This window comes from Felis catus, chromosome A2, assembly GCF_018350175.1.
Source record: "Felis catus isolate Fca126 chromosome A2, F.catus_Fca126_mat1.0, whole genome shotgun sequence".
Taxonomy (NCBI): Eukaryota; Metazoa; Chordata; class Mammalia; order Carnivora; family Felidae; genus Felis; species Felis catus.
In genome coordinates, this window is record NC_058369.1 from 1,736,960 (window position 1) to 1,750,338 (window position 13,379).

Here is a 13,379-nt window from a genome sequence, read left to right on the forward strand (position 1 = left end):
GACACTGGGGCAGGCCACTGTCTGGGGGTGTCCTGGGCGCTGTGGCGGCGGAGCAGTATCCCTGGGCCCCCCGCTCGATGCCAGGAGCTTCCCGGTCGTGACGGCCACAGACCTCCCAGGACGCGGGCCCCTGGGAGAGCCCCGGGGAGAGCCTGGGTTAGAGGGTCAAGCTCACGTCGGAGCCACCGCTGCTGCCTTGGGAAGGGCCCACGTCCTGTCTGCCGGATCGGAGCTGCGGGCTACGGGATGAGGGTCTCAGGCACCGCGGGCTGCGGCAGGGCCCCCTGGGCCCGCTTCACACGGCACCGCCTGACTATGCATGCGCCGTGTACGTTTCTGCTGGAAAGGCAGCGGCAGCCCGTGACCTTTCGTGAGCAGAACGCTTTAAGATTTTGACTGTGGGTCTTGGCAGTTTGTGCAGGAGGACAGCTCGTCCGCAGAAAGAACTGATAATAACGTGCATTTCCACGAGCCTGGGAAGGACTTGAGGCGGGGAACCAGCCGGGGGTGGCGGGGGCAGCGGGCTCTGACTGGAGGGCTGGGGCTGCGGTCTGATCCGCTCGAGGACCACTCCAGAGATAAAAGGCTCCGACGGTGCCCTCGGCAGGAATGTTCACCCGCTCCCGGGAGAACAAGCGGCAGTCAGGAAAACACACTCAGTCGTTTGAAGGTCACGGAGTGCTTTTGTGCTCTACGCAGCCGGTCCTTGTCCGGGCGCTCTCCCCCTCCCTCCGCACCATGGGCATCACGGCCGGCCACTCTGTCGGGGCTGAGCAGAGACCCTGGCCCCTAGTCCCTCGATGCTACACCCCTAGTATGACAACCACAGATGGCCCCGGACACAGCCCAGTGTCCCCTGGGGACAAGACGGCCCCCAATGAAGAATCAGAGATTTAACCTAACACACGCAAAATATTTCCACTGCGGCCCATTTCAGGTGCTCAGCGGCTGCCGGTACTCGTGCCGGTGGTTCATGCCTACCTACCATGCTGGAAGCTGCAGCTCAAAGACAATGTCACATCCAAAGGAAAGCTAGCGCCACAGTGGCCTGGTGAGCCCAGGTGACGCCCAGGGTGAAAGCCCAGAGCCCTCAGGGCACAGGGGGCCTGAGCCGCGGTCCCTGGCAGCGGCAACTGAAGGAACGCTGGGTGCCTCTCCAGGAGGCCTCGGCTGCGGTCTCAGCCCCCAGAGCTCCGAGGCTGTGGGAGGGCCAGCGGCCGGGAACCCGATAAAGACAGTGTGAGAGAGATCACTAAGATAGCGTCTTCGTTCTGCCCCCAGGAGATCCTGGGCCACGTCTAGGGACATCTGTGGTCATTACACGGGGGGAGCTCCTGGCATCGAGGGGGTGGGGCCAGCGACGCTGCTCAGCCCTCACAAAGCCCCGGACGCCCCCAGAGAGTGACCCGCCTGACCTTAGCGGTGCTGGGGCGGGGGGAGCCCACAACGGGTCTCCAGTTCTTGCTAGCACGTCAGCTCTGTGGAACCGAGGGTTTTCCCCATGCGGTCACTGCCGTTTCTCCATGGCCAGGCCCAGGCACACGGAAATCCCTGCTAAGGGAAGGGCTACCCTGTGCCCCGGACGTAACCACCCCAGGGACCGCACTAGAAGGTGTGACACAGGCCAGATTCCACACCTGGGAGGCCCGAGGCGGCTTCTGAGGGTTTGTGCCATTTAGGTGAGTCCCAAAGGAAGGGACTGTACCGGGCCAGAGCCACCAGCCACTGCTCCAGATCACGGAGGGGGGAACATTCCAGAAGCCAGACTCAGTCCCCGAGGCGGGGGTTGCGGCAGCCAGGCTGCCCACCCCCAATCCTGTGCCTTTGCTTCTGTGCTACGGCCTCTGCTCTGGCCACTGGGTCATGCCTGGGTCGAGTGGGTTTCGGGGTGCAGGTGTGCCGGTACCCTGAACCCCCAAGGTCACAGGCCAGTGCTTCCTTCTCCCTCCTTAACCCGGTGAAAGGGGCCAGCTGGGGCCTGGGTCCACGGAGGCTCTGGATCTGTAAGGGGGATGGGGGCGGGGAGACAGAGTGACCCTGGAACTCTCGGTGCTGGAATGTCCTGGGGAACAGGGACAGGGTAGTCACAGAGCTCCAACAAGGGTGGGGGAGAGCTGGAAATACCGCACCTGTGCCCACAGAGGCTGGAGGCCCAGCGGGGGCAGACCCCGTGGACCTTCTCTGCCCCCTTGTGGTCGCCAGCGGGAACTGCAGCATCCTGTGGGGCGGGCAGAGGGGGGACCCCTGAGCCCCAAGCCCCCGGAGCAAACACCCCAAACTCCCGGTCGTCCTTGAGCTCTGACATCTGTTGGAGGGCTGGTTCTGCCGTCAAGACAGGTGGCGGGGCCCCTGCTCGGCGACACCCCGGCTGCTCAGGTGGTAAACCCTGGCCAGGGTCTCGCGTGTCTGTGCACCTGCAGGTGAGCAGACTGTGTTCGACGAGTGAGTACCAAATTAGCACGTAACCAGGGAAAGCCCGGCAGCCCCCTGGAGGGGTGCCTCCGTTGTGACAGAGAGCTCCCCGCGGGACCTGCCCACGGAGCACCTGCTCACCGCACCACTCCACGCCCCTCTGCACGCTGCCCCGCGTCCCCCTGGGGCAGGGGGCAGGCTCACCAGTCCGTCTGCTTCAAAGATTTAAGCGTAAAAGATGCAATCCGCACAAAGTGCAGGTTAATTGCTCTTTGTCATCTTGAAATTTGGGGGCACGCCAAAGACAACACATTCCCTACGAGAACGCCCACGGCGAGTAGAGGGAACAGCGCGCTCCGAAAAACATTCGCGGCCTACGTGACGGACACCAGACGGCATCCAAACGGAGAAAGACAGGAAGTTCCGACACACGTGTCAGAAGAGTTCAAACACGTCGATGAGACAGAGGCCCCGCCGGGAAGGTCAGTAAAGAGCACAGCCAGGCCGCGCACAGAACACACAGCTCAGGGGAGAAACTGAAGCCCGAATGACCCGGACTCGGCAGCCCTGAGGCGGCCTGGCTGCTCCCCGGGGACGGTGCGTTCCTGGAGGGCACTGGGGCTGTCGGACAGGCGACGAGGACACCCGGACTCTCCCTCTCTCTCTCACACGCACTGCAAGCACACACGTGAGCATTTACCCCAAACGACAACCAGCCAAGGGTGTATTAAGTTTGCACAGAGACAGTCATCCCGGAATATGAAAGAAAGAAAGAGAGAAAGAGAAAAGAAAAACAGGAAACCCCTCCCCAACCCACCCAGAGACCAATTAAATCAGTTATAAAATTATTTTAAAAGAAATGTGGCACAGGGGCGCCTGGGCGGCTCAGTCAGCTAAGCGTCCGACTCTTGGTTTCGTCTCAGGTCACGATCTCACGGTTCGTGGGTTTGAGCCCCGCGTCGGGCTCTGCGCTGACAGTGTGGAACCTGCTTGGGATTCTCTGTCTCCCTCTCTCTCTGCCCCTCCCCACTCCCAGTGTCTCTGTATCTCTCAAATAAATAAATAAACTTTCAAAGAAAAAAAAGAAACGTGTTACAATTCGCCTAGAATATGGGATGCTAAGCCAGCGTCCAGAAAGATGACGGAAACACAGGTTTCCCGTCGAGGAAAGACGCCCCTCAAGCAAAACCAGCACGTTACAGAGTAAATCCTTTGGCTCTAAAATCACGCGTGTGGATGTAACTCCCGGAGATCCGGGCAGAACGCGCCCCAAGACGTCAGCACGGCCGGCGCCGGGCGGGGCCTTTAGGAAACTCTGCGGCCCCTTTGTGTGCGTTTACACTTCTTTTTTTTTTTTTTTTTAACGTTTATTTATTTTTGAGACAGAGAGAGACAGAGCATGAATGGGGGCGGGGCAGAGAGAGAGGGAGACACAGAATGGGAAGCAGGCCCCAGGCTCCGAGCCATCAGCCCAGAGCCCGACGCGGGGCTCGAACTCACGGACCGCGAGATCGTGACCTGAGCTGAAGTCGGACGCTTAACCGACTGAGCCACCCAGGCGCCCCTACACTTCTTCAACAGGACAGCGGTCTGCCTCCAGCTGGCCGGCTGCCCTGTGAGCCGGACTTCACACGGGAAATCTGTGTGGGTCCCACCGGGCGCCCACACGTCACGCCCACCCCAGGGCTCCCGTTTCGGCTCTTGGTCTCTGTCCTCAGGGACAGCCTCTCTCCTGAGCTGAGCCCATGACCACTGCGAGCTTACTGAGGGGCACCTCGCAGGCCAGAAAGCTCGCCGGGTGGAAACACGGTTGGAGGAGTCGGCAGCGAGGGTGCCAGGGCGTGAAATCACCCCCCACGCAGTCTTCCTGCCACACATCCACAGAGTCCCCGTTCCCTCCCCAGCCCCTGGCGGCCACCAAGCACCTTCCCGTCCCTGCAGACCAGCCTTTGCTGGAAACTTCCCCGAGACGGACCCACAGCACGTGCGTCTTCTGGGGCTGCCTCCTTCTGACGTTTTTTCTTTTAGACTCAGGCGCAGACACACGGCTTGGGAATATCCAACATCACAGAGACATCCGATCTCCCTCAAATTTACCGATAAATCAAACACAACCCGAATCAAAATTCCCTCGGCATTTCGGTTGGAAGCCAGAGGTTGACTGTAAGTGAAGATCACAGATCACACGACAGAGAAAACCGCGGGAGGGTGGCGGAGACCTCCGTGGGCAGGTGCAAGGGGAGAGACGTGGGGCTACCGCAGGCCGAGCCGCCTTGCCCAGCTCACCTTCACGCCGTCCCTCCTCCCACACGACAGAAGCCACCCAACACCCTCTGGAAATGAGACCAGATGGACAGACGGCCGAAGTCAAGAGAGCAGGATCTCAGCCTTGTTTGTCTCTACGGCTACCTTGGTAAAAAGAACGCCCCTGAGGCCACGTAGTGCCTCCCAGCCGCCAGGACGGGAGCCAGCTTTGAGATAACGTCTGTCACATCCAGTGACTCGGCTCTGGTCCTGCCAGTGGCCACCCTGCACGCCCCGCTGAAGCCCTTCGGGTGAGGCGCCCGCCTCCACAGCAAGCCACCCCCCCCCCCAGCCTGGCCCAGAATGGCCAGCCATTCAACGTCCCCTTGAACTCTGACGGTCGAGTAGGAGACACATCACGGCACTGACCTGTGCACGAGGCTTAGCTGTCCTCAGCGCCGAGGCTCAGGAACCCGATGTCCGCTCCCTGGAAGAAAAATGGAACAGTTCAGTGGAGCACCATTTGGCCAGAAACACGTGTTCGGCAGCGGCGGTGAGGAAGGGTCTGGAGCTCACGGTCAGACCGTCATGAAGGCCTGCCTTTCGGCTGCTCCGCCAGACTCAGGACCTCCCGGTGCAGAAGTGGAACTTGACGTACTTTACCAGAAAGGTCTGTTAGAAATTTGCGAGGTCGTCCCCACTAAATTCTCCAAATGCTCCCAAACTAAACAGGAAAGGATTGGATGCTCACGTGACCTTTCATGCCTTATCAGGACGTTCTCCTACGTGACTTGACTCTCAGAGTCCCCTGTGAGGAAAAGGTGGAAACTGAGTCAACCCCCTGCCCCAGGGCACCCACCAGGTCACCGGGGTCTGCCTGCCGAGATGTGAGGACCAAATGCAAGGTGGGATCCAGGATGGGGTCCCGGGGCAGGACAAGGACCACAGGGGCAAACTGGTGAAATCTGAATAAAGAGTGGGGCTGAGGGGCACCTGGGTGGCTCAGTCGGTTGGGTGTCCGACTTCAGCTCAGGTCACGATCTCGCGGTCCGTGAGTTCAAGCCCCGCATCGGGCTCTGGGCTGATGGCTCAGAGCCTGGAGCCTGTTTCCGATTCTGTGTCTCCCTCTCTCTCTGCCCCTCCCCCGTTCATGCTGTCTCTCTCTCTCCCAAAAATAAATAAAAAACGTTGAAAAAAAATTAAAAAAACCCAAAAACTCAAAAGATGCCAGCTCCCTTTTCTCAGAGTTCAGGGCCATTGTGTTGTCAACCTGGGGCCAGGATGGAGAAGCGAAGTCCCCACCATCACCTGCAGGTGGCGCCGCTGCCTCAGTAACGCCCCAGACGCGGCTGGGGAGCTGCGGGAGCGCCCCGCAGAGGCCAGAGGGCGCCTCGCTGCTGGGGGCGGCGGGGGGGTGAGAAACAAGGGCCCGTCCAATATGCACCCCCTACCCGTCCTGGAGAACTCCCTTCACTCACTTCAGCCTTGTAGGGGACGTCCGCACATACGATCATTCAAGTTTTTATTTCTGACTCAATTAAAGACTCACGAGAAGGTGCAAAACCGTGCACAGGGGTCCTGGGCACCTCGCACCCAGCTCCAACCGTGCTGGCTCCCTGCACAACCAGGGGCCGTTGTCCAAACCAGGAAACTGACCCGTCACTAGGCATTGTTTTCTAAGGCCTTCTTACCGAGACACGGTCCTCAGGCCACACAGTTAATTCACACACAACACACAGTTCGGGCTTTTTACTATTTTCACACTTGTGCAACCATCGCCATGAACAATTTTAGGACTTTTTCATCACCCCTGAAGGAAGCCCCATCCCCATCAGCCATCACCCCTCCCCAGCACCCCCGGCCCCCACGAGCCCCCTCCCTGTCCCTGGATGAGCCTGTTCTGGGCGTTTCACACACGTGGACTCACACCCCGTGTGGCCTCTCGTGTCTGGTTCCCTCCCTGAGCGTCGTGTGTTCAGGATCCGTCCGCAGGGCGGCAGGGGTGGGTGCCTCGCTGCTGTTCACGACCAATCATGTGCCCGTGCATGGACGGACACACTGCGTGTACCCCTTCGCTGCTGATGGGCACTTGGGTGTTTCCACCTCCTGGTTGCTGCTGCTATGAATCGTGCTGCTGTGGACATGGGGTCACGACTCCCTTTAAAGATGGTTTCTCACCTCTGCCTTCACACGTGCCAACCGCAAATCTCCCCGTCCCTAGCCCTTCAACACCAGCCGCTGGCTGTCCTCCAACCCTGGGACCTGAACTTGAGCACTGAGGCGACCCCCGCAGACAACCAGACCAGCTCGTCCGCGGCCCACGAGACAGGCTGTGAGTGGCACCAGCTGGCGCCTGCCCGTCCCCGTGACCTTCACCCAGGCAAAAATGCTGGGCTTTCACTTTCCCCATCAGGGGGACCCACAGGCCATCCTGAAGGACCAGCAGTGGGATGAAGAGGTGGGACCCTGGTACCCCGGGGCCTACCGACCCCACACGGACCCGCCGGAGGCACTGCCGGGAAGCACAGTCACAGACACCAACAAAGGAAACTCTGGTGGGAAGGGCCACGTGCCGAGGGGGCCGTAAACCACGCTGGAAACAGACACCATTCGTGACTGCGGCCACTGGGGCGCCTGCATGGGAAGGACTCTCACCTACATTTATCCTGGGCCACAGTTCTTACAACCTGGAACCCCATCTTGTCCACGTGCTTCCTTTTTCTTTTCTTTTCCTTTAAATTGAGATGTGATCCACCGATCATAAAAGCCACCCTTTGGGAGTGTCCAATTCAGCGGCTTTTAGGATATCCGCGAGGTTGTACGAACGCTGGGCTAATTGCAGGACGACGTGGTCGTTACCCCCTGGAGAGACCCCCGCCCGCCAGCATTGCTAGGATCGTGTGTCTTGGGAGAAGGGAGACCCCGGAGTGCCTGGGCCGCGGTTTACCGCAGGCCGCGCACTCGGCATGCGCTCAGTAAACCACTGGGGTTTCCTGTCCCGGTTGGTGCTACGGGAAAGCCTGCGGAGCCCAGAGGACCCAGGGAAGACCAGGCCGCCCCGCAGAGCTGCTCCCTGTGGGCCGGTTCCAGCCCGAGCCTCGCCTCTGAAACGGAACGAGCAGGAACCCCGCTGCACGCCGACAGGACGGGCCCAGGGGCTCAGGGAGCCCCTGTTCTCAGCCGCTGATAAAGGAAGACAAAACCCGCGGATCACAAACCAAAGGCGCGCTGGGTCTTCCGCCATTAATTTCCCAGTGGGGTGGTTTCTATTCCCCTCGTAATTCTGGAGGGGCTCCACAGATCTGCAGCCTAGTATCTCCGCACGGTGAGCCGGGACATGGGCAGGGGGACCCTTAGCTCCCACACCTGGAGACCCCAAACTGCCCCAAACAGGGCCGTGAAACTACGCGTCAGGGGAGACGACAGGCCGACTGCTACTTGAGAGTCTGTGCCCAGCGGGACACACTAGCTCGGGAGCTGCTGCCATGTCCAAGCGCCCCGTGTCCTCCTGGGAAGCAAACCCCTTTTCGGGCAGGACCCTGTTACCGACCTCCTGGGCCGGGGGAGGGGCGAGGCGAAGACTGAACCCGAATGTCAACGAGGACTTTGGTCAACGGTCACGTATTAATATCGGCCCATCGACTGCAACAAATGTGCCCCACTACGGCAAGATGGTGACAACGGGGGAAATGTGGAGGGGGCAGGGGGTACGTGGGAGCTCTATTTTCTGCATTTTTCCATCACCTAACACTACTCTAAAAAGCAGTCTATTAAGAGAAGATCTTGAAGAGACAAATCAGGAGAATTCTGAATTTAGAAAGGAGGAGGGAGGAGGGAGGAGGGAGGGGGGAGGGGGGAGGGGGGGAGGGGGAGGGGGAGGGGAGAGGGAGCCTGTCTTAGACCAGATGATCGCAAAGTGCTCACATTCACCAGTGATTGCTTCAACGAGCTGTTATGAACCGGACCCACAGAGAAGCTGGGTCAGTCTTGGCCAAATGCATTGCCTACTTTCCCCCCGACCCCCGGAAGCCTCTGCAAGTGATGTAACAATACGATACGGCAAGGATCCGACTCTCCTGACCGCTCAGGCCCGGAAAAACCTACACCAGAGCCATCCTCCCCGCTGCCCCCTGCCCCCCGCCCCCCGGCCCAGGGACCACAGCAGCCCCCTGAGTGGATCAGACAAGAGCCCTAATACAATCAGTCCCAAACCGCCTCTCTCAGATTACTCCCAGATCCCATTTGGCCAACGGAAAGCACATCGTGGCCAGGGATCAGCGGATTTCTGCGAGACGGCACCGAGCGGCACACTACCCCTTCGCTGTCCGTGGTCCCCACGGGGCTCGGAGCGGCTCGCCGTGACACGCACACTACCCCTTCGCTGTCCGTGGTCCCCACGGGGCTCGGAGCGGCTCGCCGTGACACGGCAGCGGAGACCTGAGACTCCTGCCCTCAGCACTGACTCGCCTGACGTCTCCACCTGCACCTCTGGCAGCCGTTACCTTTTTCTAACGGTGAGCACTGAACCGCACTGGAGTTTCACTGGAGTTTTCGTTGTCTTGTTTTCCCAATGTCTATCGACCTGATAATCTGGGGAGACACAAGAGCCCAACGGGGCCCAGGAGATTCAGCAGAACAACAGGGGTGAGAAAAGGAAGCCTTTGGAATCTCGCGAATTACCACAGCGTAAATGCCAGCGCGTCCCTTCTGAAACGGAAGGAAGCCCCTGCCTGTATCCCCTTCCCTGCAAAGCAGGTCTCTCCCTCCACCCCCAGCACCCCTGACTGTCTGTGAGGGCCACCTTGGGCGTCGTGGGGCATCGAGCGTCACCCCTCAACCCCACCCATGCGATGCCAAGGGCACCCCAGTCGCGATGACCACAAACATTCTCCAGGCCCCCACCCCCCACCCCAGCGGGGACCCAGCACTCGGCAACAGGCAGATCTTCCCTGCCTGGGCCACAGTTCGCGTCTCCGTCTCCGGGAACGGAGTGGATGGGACCGGGGCGTTGGAGCCCCCTAGCTCCCCACACTGATGCCCACCCCCCCGCGGGCAGCAGGAGTGCAGGCCTCCAGGGAGGCTCCAGATAGCAATGCAGCCGCTGTCCTTCATGCACTCATTGCCACAATCACCCCAGCCTTCCCCCGTCACCACAGCAACCATCTAAATATGTCACCCTGACTGATTCTGATTGCAAATGAAGTTGGGGGAGGAGGAGCCTGGGGGAAGGCACCGGTGGGGAGGCACGGGGGGCGGGGGGGGGGGGGACAGGAGGTGAGGCGGCTGGTGGAGGGCTCCGCCAGGACTGGCCCAGATCAGGCGCCATCACACCCCTGATCAGACGGGACACGAGGGCACCGCTCGCTTCACCCCAGGGTTAAAGGTCTCCGGGTGCCGAGCACAAGAAGGCAGCTGGAGTGCCGCCGCCCTTTGATCCCAGGTCCGCGGTGCCTCTGGAGATCCTCCAGACCCTCCTCCACTTAACCCAGACTGGGGGGGATGGGGGCGTCACCTGCTCCATTCCATCTGACCAGGACCACCGCGGTTTCTTCTGCTGTCACACGTGGTCAGGGACCTGACTCGACTGTTTTCCAAATTATCATCACAGGGTCTCCCCCTACCAACCTCGCACTGCAGACATTGGGCTGGGTGGTTCTCTGCAGGGCATCCCGGGTGCCGTGGTGGCTGAGCAGAGTCCCTGGCCCCCGTCCCCATCGATGCCAGGAGCCCCCCAGTCATGAGGATCACAGACATCCCCAGACACTGCCCCTTGTCCCAGGGGGCAGGGCCGCTTCCCTGTGCAAGGCAGCGGTCATCAAACCCACACCGCCTGGAACTGTAGCATATGGGGGGACAGGCAACTGATTTAGGAGATGACCAATTTCCAACAGAAGAAAAAAAGAAAGAAAACAAAATGTGTACAAACATTTCTTTTTCCACTCGAAATTAAACTAACTACACCGAGTCCCACGGAAGGGGGGTGGTGGGGACATATATCCTTATATCTGAGAGGCAGCATTGCCAAACACTGTCTGTCCTGACTTCACGGCTTAGGGACTCTTCTGTGCCTCAGTTTCTGAATCTGTAGCACACAGATGATGGGAGCACCTACCCCGTGAGTGGTTTTCAGATTAAATAGCTGAACATATATAAGCTGCTTATATCAGCGCCTGACACTGTTAATACTATACAACTGCTTTAGGGGCGCCTGGGCGTCTCAGTCGGTTAAGCATCTGACTCTTGACTTCGGCTCAGGTCGTGATCTCACGGTTCGTGGGTTCGAGCCTCACTCACATCAGGCTCCACAATGACAGCACGGAGCCTGCTTGGGGTTCTCTCTCTCCCTCTCTCAAAATAAATAAACGTTAAAAAAAAACAACTTCCTTATTATATGATACGTATCGCAGAGTAAGTTACATGCCACAACTTCTTCATTACTCAGGACTCGTGTGATCTGCTTTGTTGACAAGACCAGGGTCCAGCAAAGTGTTCCCGGGAAGGGCCAGACGGTCACTATTTTTGGCTTTGTGGGTCAGGTGGTCTCTGTCACTACTGCTCGCTCGACGCGGCTGCGGGGGACAAACAGGTGCGGTCACGTGCCAATAAAACTTTATTTACAGGGGCACCTGGGGGGCTCAGTCGGTAACGTGTGCGGCTTCGGCTCAGGTCATGCTCTCACCATTCAAGAGTTCGAGCCCCATGTCAGGGCTCTGTGCTGACAGTTCAGAGACCGCTTTGGATTCTGTGTCTCCCTCACTCTCTGCCCCTCCCCCACTCACACTCCGTGTGCGTGTGTGCGTGTGTGCGTGTATGTGTCTCAAAGATAAATAAACATTACAAAAAAAAAAAAACCCTTCATTTACAAAAGCAGGAGGCCTGGATTCAGCCCACAGGCTGTAGTTTGTGACCCCCGGAACAGAAGTCAGTCTATTAAAACACAGCACTAGGGGCGCCTAGGTGGCTCTCTCAGTTAAGCATCCAACTCTGGCTCAGGTCATGATCCCAAGGTGAGTTCGAGCCCCGTGTTGGGCTCTGTGCTGACAGCTCAGAGCCTGGAGCCTGCTTCGGATTCTGTGTCTCCCTCTCTCTTTACCCCTACCCCCCTCACACTCTGTCTCTCTCTCTCTCAAAAATAAATAAACATTAAAAACAGGGTTTGTTTTTTTTTTTAACATGGCACTATTTTAGCCACAAATTCTCATATCCAGGCGCCACCACAGAGAGACCAGGGCCATCTCATCCTGAAGCTAGACCCTGGGTCACATGGAAAAGCTCCACGCTGCCCCTGACTGTCACCCAGCAAAATTACCTCCAACCATCCTGCCACACAAAACACCCACAACCACAGAGGGGCCACTTCCGCTGCTGCCCGGAAGGTCACCTTGAAAAAAATCCATCACCCGACTTTCTAGTAAATACCTCGTCTTCATCAGTGGGCTAGCAAACCTTGGCTGCAAAGGGCGCCCTAAACGTCTAGGTCTGGTGAATGAAATCGCCACCGGTAATGCCCTTGATGACCGCCGCCCCCCTCCCCCCGCCACTGCCCAGTGGGACAGGGTTTCTGCACACGGAAAGTCTGAGAAGCCGCCACAGCCCAGTGGGGCTGTGTCATGTGGGGGTCCTGGATGAAGTTCTGGGGCAGAAAAAGATAATTAGGGGGAAAGCAGAGAAGTCCAAAGTATGGAGCACAGTTAATAATGACATAGGAATATTGGCCTATTGACTGTGACAGGTGCACTGCGCTGATGTAAGGCGTTGGCCAAAGGGGCCCCGGCGGCGGGCTGCGTGGGAACTCTGTACTGCCTTCCCACTTCCTCTGAGGATCTGAAACTATTCTAAAGTGAAAGTTTACTGAACAAGAGAAGAGAAGAGTGACGACAGGCAATTAGCCGTTGATGCTAGGGAACACTTCAAAGTGTGACTGGGGGAGCACTGAGTCCCTGTGACAGCGTCTAATAATGACACGATTATATAAAACCTAGAAGAGAAAGACGCTAAAAACAGGATATGCTAATCGACAAGGGAAGTTTGCTCTTCTGACAGGAAGGGGGGAGGAGGGGAGAAGGTGGCTGAGCGGGGCCCCGGGTCCTGCTGGAGCAAGGCTCTGAGACATCTCCGGCAGACCCGGGCGACAGGGCGCATTCACTCAGGGGGCCGCGGCGTCCAGCGGCACTCAAGCAAGGCCTGCCGAGTCTGCAGCCGGTGCGCGGGCCTGGAGGAGGGCAAAGGTTTTATGGATGGAGAGTTCTGGAAAATACGAGGGAAGCTGTGGGCCAAAGAAAGACAGACAACAACTAATACGGCATCCTGCTCTTTGCACGTGACCCTATTAGATACTTCCATCTACACCGGGGTCTCTCCCCTCCAGCCCCACACACATTCAGAACCACCTCATTCTCTGGGGGCGTCCCAGGCACTGAGGGGGGCTGAGAAGCATCCCTGGCCCCACCCCCTCCATGCCAGGAGCATCCCCAGTCATGACAACTACATGACCAGTACCCCCTGTGGGGCAAAATCACCCCAGATGAGAACTACTGTCCTACAACACCTAACAATCTAGCTACAACCCCTAAGAATAATTATCCTTTCTCTACAGATGGGGAAACGGAGGCTCAGAGAGGAGATGAAACCAGCCTGAGGTCACCAAGCTAGAGAAGGGGACAGTCACGCGTGTCGAACACCACTTCTAACAAGGAGAGGCCTCTGAACTGGGAAGGAGGCAG

At 58.5% G+C, this 13,379-nt stretch overlaps 1 protein-coding gene across 1 annotated transcript in view; it reads right to left on the reverse strand.

Annotated features, from left to right (window-relative positions):
- The window catches only part of GNG7 (G protein subunit gamma 7), a 119,407-nt gene that overhangs the window by 84,953 nt on the left and 21,075 nt on the right, over positions 1–13,379 (reverse strand). Inside the window, exon 2 of the mRNA XM_023243428.2 lies at positions 5,086–5,143. The gene's annotated coding sequence lies outside the window, so the exon portion shown is untranslated. The remainder of the gene's footprint in view (positions 1–5,085; positions 5,144–13,379) is intronic.